The sequence below is a fragment of the Camellia sinensis genome, chromosome 10, assembly GCF_055761805.1.
Source record: "Camellia sinensis isolate YWXY chromosome 10, ASM5576180v1, whole genome shotgun sequence".
NCBI classification, from domain to species: Eukaryota; Viridiplantae; Streptophyta; class Magnoliopsida; order Ericales; family Theaceae; genus Camellia; species Camellia sinensis.
In genome coordinates, this window is record NC_138970.1 from 56,279,319 (window position 1) to 56,294,960 (window position 15,642).

General features: G+C 38.6%; 1 protein-coding gene across 1 annotated transcript in view; it reads right to left on the bottom strand.

Annotated features, from left to right (window-relative positions):
• LOC114257878 (metallothionein-like protein type 2) overlaps positions 1 to 15,642 on the bottom strand; it is a 79,673-nt gene that overhangs the window by 5,304 nt on the left and 58,727 nt on the right. The gene's annotated exons all lie outside the window — the stretch shown is intronic.

Consider the following 15,642-nt stretch of genomic DNA (forward strand, 5'->3'; position numbering starts at 1 on the left):
CTTCACTGCCATCACTGGCAGTCCTCATAACTCCAAACCTCTTATCCTGTCTCTCTAACTTTGAACCCCACACACTCTTTGCAAATTGCAATCAGTCACTTGACTAGCTTTGACTATCCCTTCCTCTATAACCATTGCCTTTGCAGTTTTCATTATGATCCCCCCATCACTGCTTTCTGAATCCCTAGATCGCAAGTTGTAACTGATGGCAATGATGGCAGTGGCGACAGACAAAAAGAAGAGAAGGGAAAGTGACAACAGGAAAGACGACTTCGTAATGGTGGTGGCTTCATAGTGTTGCTGATTGGTGGTGGTTGGCCGACCAATGAAGGTGGCTAGTAGTGGTGGCTATCAATAGGGTTAGGGTTTCTGAATGAGGGGCATGAATTAGAGATGATGGTATTTTGGATATTTGATTGGAGGATAAAATTGTAGTTAAAAAATTATGAATGATGGTGTGAACTAAGAGTATGTGGGGTGTGCAAATAGAATTTCTCAATAAATAAATTATGAATATTTAATTTTGTTAATTTAATCTTAGATTTATTTTGCATATTGGATATTTAATCTCAAAAAGTATATTCGTAATTTACCCAAAAATTGAACTCTCAAAATTTTTGTAGTATTTTTTTGCATCTAACAAACAGTATTCATACTTGAGGTTTGAAGGGGACAACAAGAGAGTGATCCAGTCCCGTGTCTCGGAAGATGTTCCCTTTGGGATTGTGGTGCTACTGGCACTATTTGGGAAGAAGGTTTCTAGATTTTTTTGACTATTTTAGTCACAAAAAATAAAATAGGTTATTTTAGCCACAACAAATGAAACATCACATCTAACCCATAATCATTACATTATTTTCTCACAAAAAAGTCAAAAAAGCCAAAAAGTCAAAAAATCATTCCCAAATCAAACTTTTTAGCCCAAGCTAAAATAGTCAAAAAGTCAAAAAGCCAACCCATTTCCCAAACGGAGGCTTAGTGACAGATTTAGGAATGTGAAGTAGGGATACTATACTTTCTAATTATCCTTAAATTTTTAGAAAAATTATAAATTAGTGTAGAAGATCAAAAATAATTATAAACACGTGGGTGAAATTTTTTTATTACATCTGATTAGAATATATGTTCTAGAATTTTTTAATTTTTTTTTTCTTACAAGATAGATTAAAAGAAACATACCCAAAAAAATAAAAATTCCAATACTCAATTTTTTTTTAATGATTAAAGAAAATTGAAGAGATTATAAACTATGACGAGAGAATGGGTGAGGAGTACAAAAAGTATCAATGTGTTCGAGATAGAGTTTACTAAAAGTGATTTATAAACATAAAATTCATATAAAAAAATTCATCAAAATGATGTGCCAATAACATTTGTAAAATTACAAAGACAATAGTGGATGATTTGATTGAAAATGAAGGAACCACAAGACAACTTATTACATAGATTTTTTGTACAAACATTTTGTTTAGATATCATTATTTTTTTTGTTAAAACATCATATAAGGGTTCTCTTTGAAAAATAAAAAATATTAGGTACCTTAAAATAATTTAGGAGAGGCACTAGTATAATTTTACAAGGGATATATTGGAGACACTCTTAATATTCATGTGTATTAGAATAATTTTCAAAAAAATGAGGGGGTCACGTGCCCCTTGATCCTTCATTACATCCATCTCTGATGTTATTCTTGAAGATATCAAATTTATGGCATATCAAGGGAGGAGGGACTTTGTCCTTTAAATGGTGCCGCATAGTAGCTAACGGGGTTGTCCATTGGGCTGCTCGTGCTTATCTAAAGCTAATTCATCACCTTTGGATTGGGTATCCCAACCTTCTTCGATTCTTGTTGGGTGTTTTTCTTTCAATTCATTGTAATTGGAGGTTTTTTTGTTTTTTAAATAAAAATAAATAAAAAATACTCAAGGTTTGCGTGTCTTCTGGCATCTTCTTTCGTTTGGCAAAATGCAAAAAATATCTAAGCGAGTGGTCTATGATTGTTGATGAAATTTCTTGTAATTTGAATCATTATTGACCCTACTAATAAGGTGTAGTAATGTGTAAGGGTTCTATCAAATTGATGCTTTTGGTTGTCAATAGGCGTGTGTTGGGTTGGTTTGGATGGTTCTGGATGGTTCAGGAAAAATAATTTTAATTAAATTGCTTTAGTAGTATTAGAGGTCTCAGATTTGCTCGAAAGCGCTTTTTTTTTTTTTTGACTTTGTGTGTTATTTTTTTTTTGTTTATTTTGTTTTTTTTAGGGTGGTTATGTGTAGGAATGTACCAAAAAAATTAGATATTTAATACCAGCTCATCGTATAAAATTATACGAAATAAACAAATTGATCAGTCAATTTTATCACTCAACCAGTCCAACCTATTTGATTGATCAGTTAGACTACTGGTTAAAATTTATTAATTGTATATAATTTTGTACGATGAGTTGGTGTGAGATGTCTAGTTTTTTGACACACTTTAGTGGACATAATTAAAAATTGGAACAATTATAAAAAAATCTTAAGGTTTGAGCGTTTAACAAAATAAATCCTCTTTCTAAAAAAAATAAAATAAGTTCTAAATTTTTAATTTTATCAATTTAAACTTAATCTGTTGATTTCTTTTCAATTCAAACTATTAGCCTATTTTTGTTAAGTAAAACCAACGGAAAATAAGTATTTTAGTTATTAAACTCAATGTAGATATACATAAAATGTTTAAGATATCATTTTTATTGAGTTTAATGACTAAAATATAATTTTTTTTTATCAATTTTACTTAACGAAAATAGACAAATAATTTAAATTGAAAACAAATAAAAAATTTAGAATTTAAATTAATAAAATAAAAAAATTATTTTGTTATAAGGCTCAAACTATGAGATTTCTTTTGTAATTTCGCGTTAAAGATTTTATGGAGACTTTGCCTGGCATCATTGTAAGTCAATTATTCCAACAATTAATTAACAATAACTAACGAAAGGAAGGTTTAATATAATTATCATTACCTATATCACACCATCAATATAAGTATACATATTTTAAGAGAAAAATTTATATTCTCTCAAGCACTGGACTATAAAGAATGGTTATCCTCTTCTCTACCATGAGCAAATCTGATTTCAATGAATTAAAATCTACAATGTCTTTTTCCTTTTCCCTACAACTCCACATGGGCTGTTTTATTCTGGGGTCATTTATTTTTATTTTTATTTTTATTTTTAAATATCTCTAAAATGAATGACTAAACATTAGAAAAGTGGGCTCATAAATCCGATTTTCTTCCTTCATCTTATGAGGGGTGGCCATGGTTCGTTTGCTCATTTCCCCCAACCTAACTTAATATTTGAAGAGTATAAAAAATATTTAGTTTATCGGACAAAGCTAAACTAAGATTTTGTACCTATTTAATATTTAAGTCGTTCTTGAGATAAGGAAGTTTAGCACAACCCAACCCATCCTATCCATTTATAGAATATTGATTGCAATTTTATATTATTTTAGCTATAATAAAGTAGAAAAAATGTAAAGACAAAAAAGCATATACTTCTTTCTAAAGTTTAGATTAAAATATTTATTAAAAGACTATATTTATTTTACTAATAATTTTTTTTAATGTTTCAAATTTAAATAATAATTAAGAGGATTTAAATAATTTAATATCCCTTCAAGATAAAAATAAAGAATAAAAAATTAATATCTCATATTTACTGGGGTAAGTGGGCCGATTCGGGATTTAGAAGTTATTTCAGGTTTGGGTTTGAAATAACTAAATTATGCCTAATGTCAAATTGAATTAGGCTTGAGATGATATATTCCCATACTATATAGTGCAATTTCAAAACGAACTTGGCCGGACTCGAGATTTGTCCACCCCTACTTACAATTGAGTTTATTTATTAAAAATAAAGCTTAAAAAGTTACTAAATTAGCCAAAAAGCCAACAACCTATGCCAAAAAGTCAAATATTTTCTTTTCTCTCTACTTTTTGCACATCTTTTCGTAAAAAGTCAAAAAGTCATTCCAAACATATTAGTTTTTTTTAACTCATATTTTAGCCAAACAGTTAAAAAATTACTAAATTAGCCTGTTCCCAAACGAGGCCTTATTGGCTAAATTTTTTTTATGCTAAAATGTCTTTAGAAAAAGTAAAAAAGGAGTATAAATTTATCAAATTAGCTTATTTGTTTTTTTTGGGTTTTTTTAATTTTTGAAAAAGTTAATAAATTTGGGAAGTTACTAAAAAAATTACGTTTAATGAATAAAATAAATTAATGTGATATTTGACTTTTTTAAAAGATAACAAACGTCTTAGTGATTTCTCGACTTTTTTTAGCAAAGGTTGACTTTTTTGGATTGCATTCTCTTATTTGAGTCATATCACCTTTATATCATTTTGCATAGCCTTTTGTAAAAAATAAAAAGAATACTAAACTAGTTAATTGCCAAACAAATTGTAGGTGAATGAACAAAATCAAACTCTCATAATATGGGTCCAGTTTTATCTTTTAGTCAATCAATGATTAGTTATTTCAGTGATGGTTTTAACAAAATATAATAAATTAGTTGATTAGAACAGTTTCACGGGAAATAACCAACAAAAATAAAGAGAATTTTGTTCATCGACCTTTCACATGACGTGAATGAACAAAATTATTTATCACTATAATTGATTTGTTGTAGGCCCTAATGTTGTGTTTGGATGAGGGATTTGGGGAGGAATTTAGAAAGGGAAAGGGAAAAGGTGTGTGAAACTATGTGAAATGTAGGTATATTTTTTTTACATTTTACCTACCTTTCCATTTCCCTTTCCAAATCCCTCCTCAAATCCCTCAACCAAGCACAGTATAAATGAATTTCGTCCCTCTGTTGTGTTGCGAAGAATCCCTTTTGATGGACAGCAAGTGAATCATTTTCCTCCATTTTTATGTCCTTTTTGATTCATTATCACTAGTAGGTGTCACATTCAATCAACGGGTGGTAACTTATGTGCCTAGTCTTTTGGTTATTAAAAGGTCTTGAATTTCACTCTTAAAAGTAAAATTAAGAGACAAGTCTTAAGTTTTTGTAAGGAGAGGGTTTGAGTTAAACTCTCCTACAATACTAATGTTCGTGTATTGTACAGCTGTTAGCATGTTAGCATTAGTTTATGTAAAGTAATATAAAGTGTTAGTGTATTGTATAGCTGTTAGCATGTTAGCATTAGTTTATGTAAAGTAATATAAAGTACGCTCTTCTTTTGCTTTTCCTTTCTACTTTCGGTGCCTCACCTTGGCATCCGATGCGTCCTCTCCTCCCTATAAAGAGAGTGCATTTCTCTTTGTAAATGACACACAACACAAATCAATATAAGAGTTAATCATTCTCTCTCTCTCTCTCTCTCTATCAAACTATTGTTTCATGGTATCAGAGTCCAGTTATACAATTTTGGCATTCTTCAATTTTGGTGCTTAGTCTCGTACACAGTGGCATTACACCAAATAGCTCGGAATCTCCTTACGATTCCAACGGCACCACGCCCGTCGTCAGAAACGCCCTCACGCGCTCCCACGCGCCGCCTTTGTGATCGGCGCGTCTTTGCTTCCGTTGCCACTCTCACACGCGCCCTCATGTGCCTACAGCTCTGCGCTTTCGTGCGCCGTGCCTGCTACTGCGCACCCGCGTGCACCATCTGTCTACTGTGAGTCGCGCCTGCGCCGTTCCGCTATCGTGCACCCGCGTACACCATCTGTCTACCGTAAGCCGCGCTTGCGCCATTTCGCTAACGTGCACCCACGTGCACCAGCTTGCTACCGTGAGCCGTGCGTGCGCCGTTCTGCTAACGTGCGCCGCTGACATCATTTTACATCCTGCTGACATCATCTCTACACAACACACCTTTCCTAACTATTTTCGACCTTCCGGACTCACTGGTACACTCTGTTTTACCTAATTTTGCTCCTTCAAGTCTATTCCTATCGATTTAGCCCTACTCAACTATTATTATGGATCGTCATGATGCCTCTCATCCCATTTCTGTTATTTTGAATGGTTCCAACTATGTTCTGTGGGCCCAAGCCATGTCTTCCTTCCTCAAAGAAAAGAAGCTCTGCCGAATTGTCACCGGGGATGTAACCCAACCGGTGAAAGACACTGATGAAACTACTGATACTACTGCTACTGCTACATATGAAGACCGACTTGAGGAATGGGACAGTAAGAATTACCAAATCATTACCTGGTTTCGAAATACCTCTGTTACCTCTATCAGTCTTCAGTTTGGTCACTTTCAGCTTGACTTTGTAACTACTCCTGCAAAAGACATCTGGGATTTTTTGAAAGAACGATACTAGATTACTGGTCTTGCTCATCAATATCAACTTCAGAGCCAACTTCACCGGATGCGCCAAGAATCCGGTTAGTCCATCAATGACTTCCTTTCTCAAATGTACTCTGTTTGGGACCAGCTTGCTCTTTCCGAACCGACTTGGCCTCACCGAGAAGATGCTGTTTTATTTACTATCCATCGTAATCAGCAGAGGTTGGCGCACTTTCTCATGGCTCTTATTTCCTCTTTTGAGCTCGTACGTGCCTCTCTTCTTCATCGTCATCCATTGTCCACTCTTGAACAAGCTATTTCTGAGCTGCTATCAGAGGAGACTGGTCTCGGTACTCTCCAAACTCATAATGTGGACTCTGTTCTTGCCACTCCTCCGTATCGGCCATCATTTACCCAACGGACCACTGCCTGCCTCTATTGTCAGAATCGGGGCCTTCCGTCAACACATCTCCTGGTCAATTGCCCTGTCAGATCCTGCCGATACTGCAACAAACTTGGTCCTGGCCATCTACAACAAGATTGTTTTCGCAATCCCTCCCGCTCATCTTCCAATAGCCACTCCTCTCGCGGTGGTTCTTCCCGGGGGAGCTTTCATCGTTCCGGGAATCAGTCTCATCACACTACTACTGCTTCTGGGAATCAGTCTCATCACACTGCTGCTGCTGCCTCTGAGGGTTTCTCCGAGTCACCTACTTCGTCTACCCCTCTCTTTTCTCAAATGGATGTAGAGACCATGTTCAAACACCTTCTCTTTTCTTTTGGTACACCTTCTCCTACTGCTTTGTCTATGATCCCAGGTAACTCTTCTTGGTACTTTGACTCTGCCTGTTGTAATCATATGACCTCCAGTTCTACTATATTTTCTTCCATCTCTTCATCTCCTCATATTCCCTCAATTCATACTGCTGATGGTTCTCTCATGTTTGTCCGTCATGTTGGTACTGTTTCCACATCTTCTTTATCTTTATCTCAAGTTTATCATATCCCTGCTCTCACCTTAAACCTTATTTCTATTGGTCAATTATGTGAACTTGGTCTAACTGTCACATTTTCTGCTACTGATTGTTTGGTGCAGGACCCTCAGACGGGGTAGACTATTGGGATCAGCTGTAAGCACGGACGTTTCTATGAACTCATCCACTTTCATGTTCCTGACTCTCCTCAGATCGCTGCTCCTGCATCTGCTTCCTCATTATCTCCTTTTCATCTTTGGCATTGTCGCTTAGGGCATATTTCTGTTAATCACTTAAAGTCTTTGGTTTCTAGTGGACAATTGGGTCATGTAATTCCAGATAATTTCGATTGTATACCCTGTCAGCTTGCCAAACAACCTGCTTTATCATTCAATAAAAGTACTTTTGTTTCCCATGCACCTTTTGATCTTATACATTCGGATATTTGGGGACCCTCCCCTACTACTACTATGGGGGGATCTCGTTATTTTGTTGCTTTTATTGATGATTTTTCCCGGTTTACTTGGCTTTTTCTCATGAAAACTCGGTCTGAACTTAAACACCTTTATTATAGATTTGCCCAAATGGTCCACACCCAATTTTCCAAAACCATCAAAAATTTTCGCTCTGACAATGCCTTGGAATATCGGGATTCGGATTTTCTTTCTTTTCTTCAGAGTCATGGTACACTGCCTCATCGTTCCTGTGCTGGCACGTCTCAACAAAATGGCCATGCTGAACGGAAACATAGGCATATTCTTGACACTACTCGCGCTCTCCTTCTCTCTTCTTCTTGTCCTGAAAACTTTTGGGGGGAAGTTGCCCTCACTGCTGTCTACACTATCAATTGTGCTTCTACCCCTGTCATCCACAATCAAACTCCCTTTGAACGTTTACATGGCACTCCCCCTCCATACACCAATCTTCAGGTCTTTGGCTTTGCCTGCTTTGTTTTGCTTCAATCCCATGAACAGACCAAGCTTGAACCTCGTTCTCGTCTTTGTTGCTTTCTTGGGTATGAAATTGAACATAAAGGCTTTCGCTATTTGAATCCTCTCTCTAAACGTCTTCGCATCTCCCGACATGTCGTTTTTTGGGAGCACAAAATGTTTTCCTCCCTATCCTTCTTTCACTTACCCGCGCTTGCCACTAATGTACTGTTTACTAATCCTTCCATAGATCTCTTCTCTGATGCTTTTGATATAGGTTCTTCCTTCATCGAGACGCCCTTGTTCACTCTTGATCCCGTTCAGCTTGCTCTTCCTGAAGGTCCACCTCTCATTGCACCACCTCCTTCTCCACCGGTTCTTCCTCCCACCGATCCTCCTACGGGTCGACCACGTCGGGTAACTCAACCTCCTATCCATCTTCGTGATTATATTGTTGGATCTGCTGCCTTTTCTACTTATGAACCTACCTCCTATCGTGAGGCTTGTACTAATCCTCTTTGGCAGCAAGCTATGACTGATGAACTCCAGGCCTTGGATAAGACTCATACTTGGGATCTTGTTGATCTTCCTCCTGGCAAGACTGCGATTGGCTGCAAATGGGTTTACAAAATCAAGACTCATTCTAATGGCTCTATTGAACGCTACAAAGTGTTGACACCCCATTTTTGACCGCCCTTAAGACTTGGGCGTTACTGATGGTTTACTTGGTGGTAAAAGGTGTGCAGGGCAAAGGTTCAAATTCTTCAGTAATGAGAGAGTCAAATCCCAACTTCATACCCCTTTTGGACCAAAACAATCTTGATCAAAAGATTTTAGATCTTAAAACCCTCTCTTTCAAAATGTTTTGAAAATAAAGTTCCTACAATGTTCCGACGCTCGCATTTCGGTAAATATTGCGCTTTTCGATAAACCGAGCAAGGACAAAGTGGAGATGAATGAAAGAGAGATGAAATCTTTGAAAAATATTTCAAAACACTTTGTTTAGGGGTTTGGAGTTGAAGAAAAGAGGAAAGGAGAGGAGAAAACTAGTTTGGGAGAAGTTCGGCATGAATCCGGGTAGGAGAGAGTCGAGCAGCCCTCGCTGAATCGGGCTTATTCATTTGCATACTTGGATTTTAGCTATGAGGCCACCACCATTGGAAAGCTTACTTCTGGGGTTTCATTTTTCACTCAAGAATCTCCTAAAGCCAGGTCCGGGTGGGGGAGATATGGTTGATTGAAGTAGGGCATCATTCCGGTTGGACCGAATCTGCGCGGCTTCACCAAAAAGGGCATAACTTTTTGCACATGAGGAATTTTAATGCAAGGTTTGCACCATTGGAAAGCTAACTTCTGGGGCTTCAATATGGACACCCACCGGCCACTTTTTGGCCTTGGAAGCCACTTACCGGCCATCAATTTCGCTGACCAGCCAGTCAAAATAGCCGACCGACCAAATAAGTAGCCGACCGACCATTTATTTGGCCGATGGCCTCCTTTTCTAGCCGGTACCACCTTTTTGACTCTTGCAGGCATGGTGCATGCCAGCTGTGCCAGCTGGGGTGCACAGACCCTGCCTCCATATGCGTATGTGGCTGTTTTGGCCCTTTTGCATCCTTTTTGATCCAAACTTCCTCTAGAAGATTGCACCCTTTGCTTAAGCTTCTTGAGGAAGCTTGACCCTTTGTCTTAGCTTCCTCAAGAAGCTTGAACCTTTGGGTTAGCTTCTCTTGGAAGCTTGGCCCCTTTGACCCTTCTTTTATTAGCTTCTTTAAGAAGCGTGGAGCCATTCCCTTGTCTATATAAGGAGACCCTCCTCCTCCTTTCTTTTGGTTCAGCAAAAAACCAGACCTTACATCTGATATATGATATATATCACCCTCTCTCTCTATATCTCCCCTTCTCTCTACATTTGGGTGTGTTAGAGGGTTCAAAAGGGTCTTGTTCTTGGCCTATTGCACTACACCTCATAGCCTACCACCTCCACCATCCATTCAAGTGCCTTGAAGCTGATTTTCAGAGGTTGAGAGCTCATCATCTTGGTCCAGAAGCTGCTGCATTGCTGTGCTACAGGGGTAAGTCACTATCTCCCTTTTTGTAGCCTTATCTTGCTTCGTTCTTTAGCCTTATTTGCACGCATTTTTGGGCTTCAACATAAACTGTAAAGTATCTTATTTTGAGCTCCTCTTGAAGTTTGATTAAGAAAACTTTTCCGTTTGAGGTCATCTACCTCCTTGTATCTTCCATCTCTCTTTTAGGGCTAATTTTGCATCCTAGCTTAGCCTTACTTGCAAGCATTTTCGAGATTTTCCATGAACTAAAAAAAGTCTTATTTTGAGCACCTCTTGAAGTTTTATTAAGGGCATTTTTCTGTTTGGGGTCATCTTCCCCTTTGCATGCTTCATTTCCTCATGATTAGGGCTATGCATTAGAGCATTTGCATTGGCCTTGGTTTGGTTCTTGAGCCTTAAAATCAGAGAGGGGTGACCCCCCCTCTCTCCTTGTCTTGGTTGGTGGCCTTTTGGGCCTTCCAAAGGACCCCTTATTTGCAAGCTTCCAAGCTTTGTTTCTATCATTTTTCAGTAGGTTTTAGGACCCCCATAACTTATTTTCAGAGTTGGTTTTTCTGTGCTAAGTATCCTTGATGCATGTGTAGAGTAACCCCTCTTGTAGCTTATCAAAGGAGCTCATCGTTCTTGCATGTGTAGGCCTCATTTCAGTGGGTATTTGGGCATATTTTGACATGTTTTGTTCACTGTTTTTGGCTGGTTTGGTGAGATTTCATATGCTTCATATAGGTGTGGTATAAATCATGCTTACTAGCCAATCTTGCATATTGTTTTAGCCCTACATGTTAGCACTTTTTGGCCATGCTTTAAACTAGTATTGTGCATATTTTGGGACTGCCTTGGCTCTGTCTTTGTGCTTCATGGTCAAATAATGCTTGCTTTGCATAGTTATAGTTCAATACATGTGCCTAGTTTTGAGTTCCGGGGGCTATTTCATGCATTGGGTGGCGTATTTGCATGTTTCGGGACCATTGAGCAACATACTTCAGTGATGGAACATATGCCATTGTATGCCATAATTCATCCTTTCAATGCCTTTGTGGAGTTGTGTTTTGTGCCTTAGGCCCGGGGCCATTGCATTGTGCATGTTTGCATGCATCTTGGTTGCCTCATTTTCATCATATGGCCACTGATTTTGGCATGCTTGCGAGCTATCCATGTTAGTTTAAGTCCATCATCGCATGATGTTGCATGCCATGTTTGCTTACATGTTTAGGTTGTGTGCCTAGTATACATTGCTCATTTGCATGTTCGTGTTGCATATTTAGCCTCCATGCCTAGGTTGCATTTCATTGAGCATGCATCCCTTGCCTCTTGATCAATCATGATAGGGGTTGGGGCCCTTTGATGTGTTTTGTGCTTGCATTTCATTTGATATCGAAGTTGCACACTTGGCTTTTGGGCCATCATGCATTGAAATGCGTGATTGATGGCCCGAGGGTCGAGGGCCCTGCTCTCTTGAGTCCATTGCATGATAGGGAGTGTGGCCATGCTCACATTTGCTTGAAAATTCCATGCCATACACTGCTTGTCCTCTGCTGCTGTCAACTGTTGGATTCTGCAGGAAGAAATGGCCGGCCGGCCACCTACAATGCCGACCGACCATTGGTGGCTGGCCGGTGGTACAACAGTTAGCCGATAAGCCCATCCCTATGGCCGGTGGTGCTTTGAATTGGCCGGTGATATTCTAGAGTGATCAAGAATCAGTTCAGAGGTGCCCCAAGAATTTTCACAGTCCTCAGAGGAGCAGGGTAGTGTTAACGGAGGCAACAATGCTATAACAGCAAGTTTCCGGGCGAGACGAGTCAAGCATGCATCATTCACGCATCCCGAGGCGGGGCTGTGGCCACCTTCTTTCTGCATTTAATTTGTAAATTAATTAAAAATTCTGTAATAATTAATTTAGTCTTATTTATTCGGACTGTAATATTTATTCGAACCCTCCGAGTGAGGGCAATTGTGTAATAAGTGTGCGTGAGTGTGTGTATGTCTTCCAACCCCACGTCTTTCTTCCCTTTTATTTACTAGCTTTCGATGGTTAGTCTAGGGCATGTTTCAATTAGCATACAGTATGATAGCATGTTTGCATCCATTCATTCATTTTGCATGCACCGGGCTCGGCGCATCATTCTAACTGCATTTGTACTTCAATTCCAAATTGAATGCGTGTTATTCGTAGCATCTCACAAGTCATTGTAGATTAGCTGAGCCTATCTTAGTTGCATTTTGCATGTGTTGCATTAGCCATCTTAACATGAATTAGGATCATGCACATGATTACTAACTGGTTTCTGTTTTGGCTTGGAGTACTAGGTAAGCTTTTATGCTTTAGCATGCCACATGTGTGTGAATGTTGCCATGATAGCATAATTACCATGAGGCTAGCTGCTTATGTGATATAACTGCCTGAATGCTTGTGGGTGAAGGTTAGGTTATTTGAATTGGAACAATGCATTGAATGTGAGTTTTAAGCCCACTTGGAAGTGGCAAAACCATATTTTCTAAGCCCACTTGAAGGTGGCAAAATTCATGTCTTAGCTTACTTGCGGGTAGCATCATCAAACCATTTTCAAACAAACAAACATGAAATGTTTTGTTCCAATTCAGGCGACCCGGTCTATACTTGTTTGCTGTGCGCATAACATGGTAAATCTAGGCTAATAACCGGAATAAGAACGCATAATGTTTTCAAAACTAGATATCACGGTTAGTAGAGGCCGATCTTTGATCGGGCGAGAGGGGGTGCTCATAGCTGACCTTCCCCAATCGTACCCAAGTTCCCGAGCCGAGGCAACTTTGGTGATGACGGACATGCGGCCTTTGGCACCGAGTTAGGGTTTCCTAAATTTTTCCAAAATAAAATATTTAGGTGGCGACTCTGTATCTGGCAAAGCAGTCTATGTTTGGCACTTCTTTTCAAAAATCTTTTTCTCAAAACAATTTGCCGGATTTGGACTCTTTGGTTCAGATTAAGAACCGTGACAATTCGAGAGTCCGAACTGTAGTGAGCCCAAAGCGAACAGAACGGGACTCATCCTCCCGGGGCGTTCGGGGACGTCTACACAAAGCTCGTTTTGTTGCCAAGGGTTTCAACCAGGAATATGGTATTGATTATGAGGAGACATTCTCCCCTGTTGCTCGGCCTACCTCTGTTCGCAGTTTACTTGCTGTTGCTGCTGCTCGCCACTGGGAACTCTTTTAAATGGATGTCAAAAATGCTTTCCTCAATGGTAATCTTCTTGAGGAGGTCTACATGCAACCTCCCCCTGGGTCCACTTTTCTCCCTCATAAGGTTTGCAAACTACAGCGTGCCCTCTATGGCCTCAAGCAAGCACCCCGTGTCTGGTTTTCTAAGCTCAGTTCTACCATTCATGACTTCGGGTTCACCTCTAGCTCCTATGACTCTGCTCTTTTTATACAGACTACTACTCATGGTACCACCCTTCTCCTTCTGTATGTGGATGATATGATTATCACTGGTAATGATGCAGCTGGTATTCTCCACCTCAAACGTTTTCTCCACCGACAGTTTGAGATGAAGGATCTTGGTACTCTTAACTACTTCTTAGGCCTTGAAGCCTCTCATGATTCTACTGGTTCCTATTTGTCCCAAGCCAAATATGGATCCGATCTTTTGGCTCGTGCTGGTCTTACTGATTGCAAAACTACCTCTACTCCAGTTGATCCTCAGATTCGTCTCACTCCTCTCGATGGGGATCTCCTCTCTGATGCTACTCTTTATCGTCAGCTCGTCGGAAGTCTTGTCTATCTCACAGTGACTCGTCCTGACATTGCCCATGCTGTTCACATTGTTAGTCAATACATGTCGGCTCCTCGCACTCCTCACTATACTGCTCTACTTCGCATCCTTCGCTACCTCAAAGGCACTCTGTTCTATGGTCATTACTACTCTACTTTCTCGTCTCTTGAATTGTGTGCCTTTTCTGATGCTGATTGGGCTGGGGATCCTACGGATCGACGCTCTACCACGGGATTCTGTTTCTTCTTAGGAGATTCTCTTCTTACTTGGTGTAGCAAAAAACAATCCCTCACTGCCCGCTCTAGTACTGAAGCTGAATACCGGGCTCTTGCTGACACTACTCAGGAACTTCTCTGGCTTCGTTGGCTCCTTGCTGATATGGGTGTTTCTTCTTCTGGTCCTACCTCTCTCTATTGTGACAATCAGAGTGCCATTCAGATTGTTGACAATGATGTTTTTCATGACTGCACCAAACATATTGAGATTGATTGTCATTTCATTCGCCAGCATGTTACCTGTGGTACTGTTCATCTTCTTTCTATTGCTTCTGCCGATCAGCCTGCTGATATTTTCACCAAGGCTCATCCTCCTGGGCGCTTCAGTGATCTTGTTTCCAAACTCAACTTGGTTGATGCTTTCCCTCCTTGAGTTTGCGGGGGGATGTTAGTGTATTGTATAGCTGTTAGCATGTTAGCATTAGTTTATGTAAAGTAATATAAAGTTTTAGTGTATTGTATAGCTGTTAGCATGTTAGCATTAGTTTATGTAAAGTAATATAAAGTACGCTCTTCTTTGGCTTTTCCTTTCTACTTTCGGTGCCTCACCTTGGCATCCGATGCGTCCTCTCCTCTCTATAAAGAGAGTGCATTTCTCTTTGTAAATGACACACAACACAGATCAATATAAGAGTTAATCATTTTCTCTCTCTCTCTCTCTCTCTCTATCTCTCTCTCTATCAAACTATTGTTTCAATTAATTTAGAAATTAATTATTAACTTTCGTTAATAAAAAAAGAAAAAAGAAAAAAAGAAAATGTGACATTCAATTTAACCCTCTAATTATTTTATTATACACACCACTAAATTATTAATCTTTTTAATCATTTTTAATGGGTCACATCAAATAAAAATATGAGTAAAGGTCTTACATTTTCATTTTCTTCTTGCGAAGGTTGGGTCTCAACCAATAATGGACAAAATACAAAATAATGTAGTGGACTTAGACCACTGAATGACTTGATTCTAATGTTTCATTGAGTCTAAGATCACTTAAACTATTGACATTTCAGATTTGCATTGGAGTCTAAAAAGATAAATATGGGAATTCAACGGTTAAACTGAATCATAATTGACAATATTTCCAAGTGGAAATTGAACCGCATAATAGAAATAATATAAACTTATTTTGGGAAGATAGTAAAAAGTGACTTTTTGACTTTTAACTAAGCTTTTGGCTTTTTTAGACAAATAATTTGAGAAGTTGGTAAAAAGTTACTTTTGATTTTTTTGATTAATATTTGTTTATGATGTCAAATCACAATAAAATGACCAAACTACTTCCATTTAATTTAAAATATTTACAACTTCACCCATATATCACATTTTGACCCATGAGG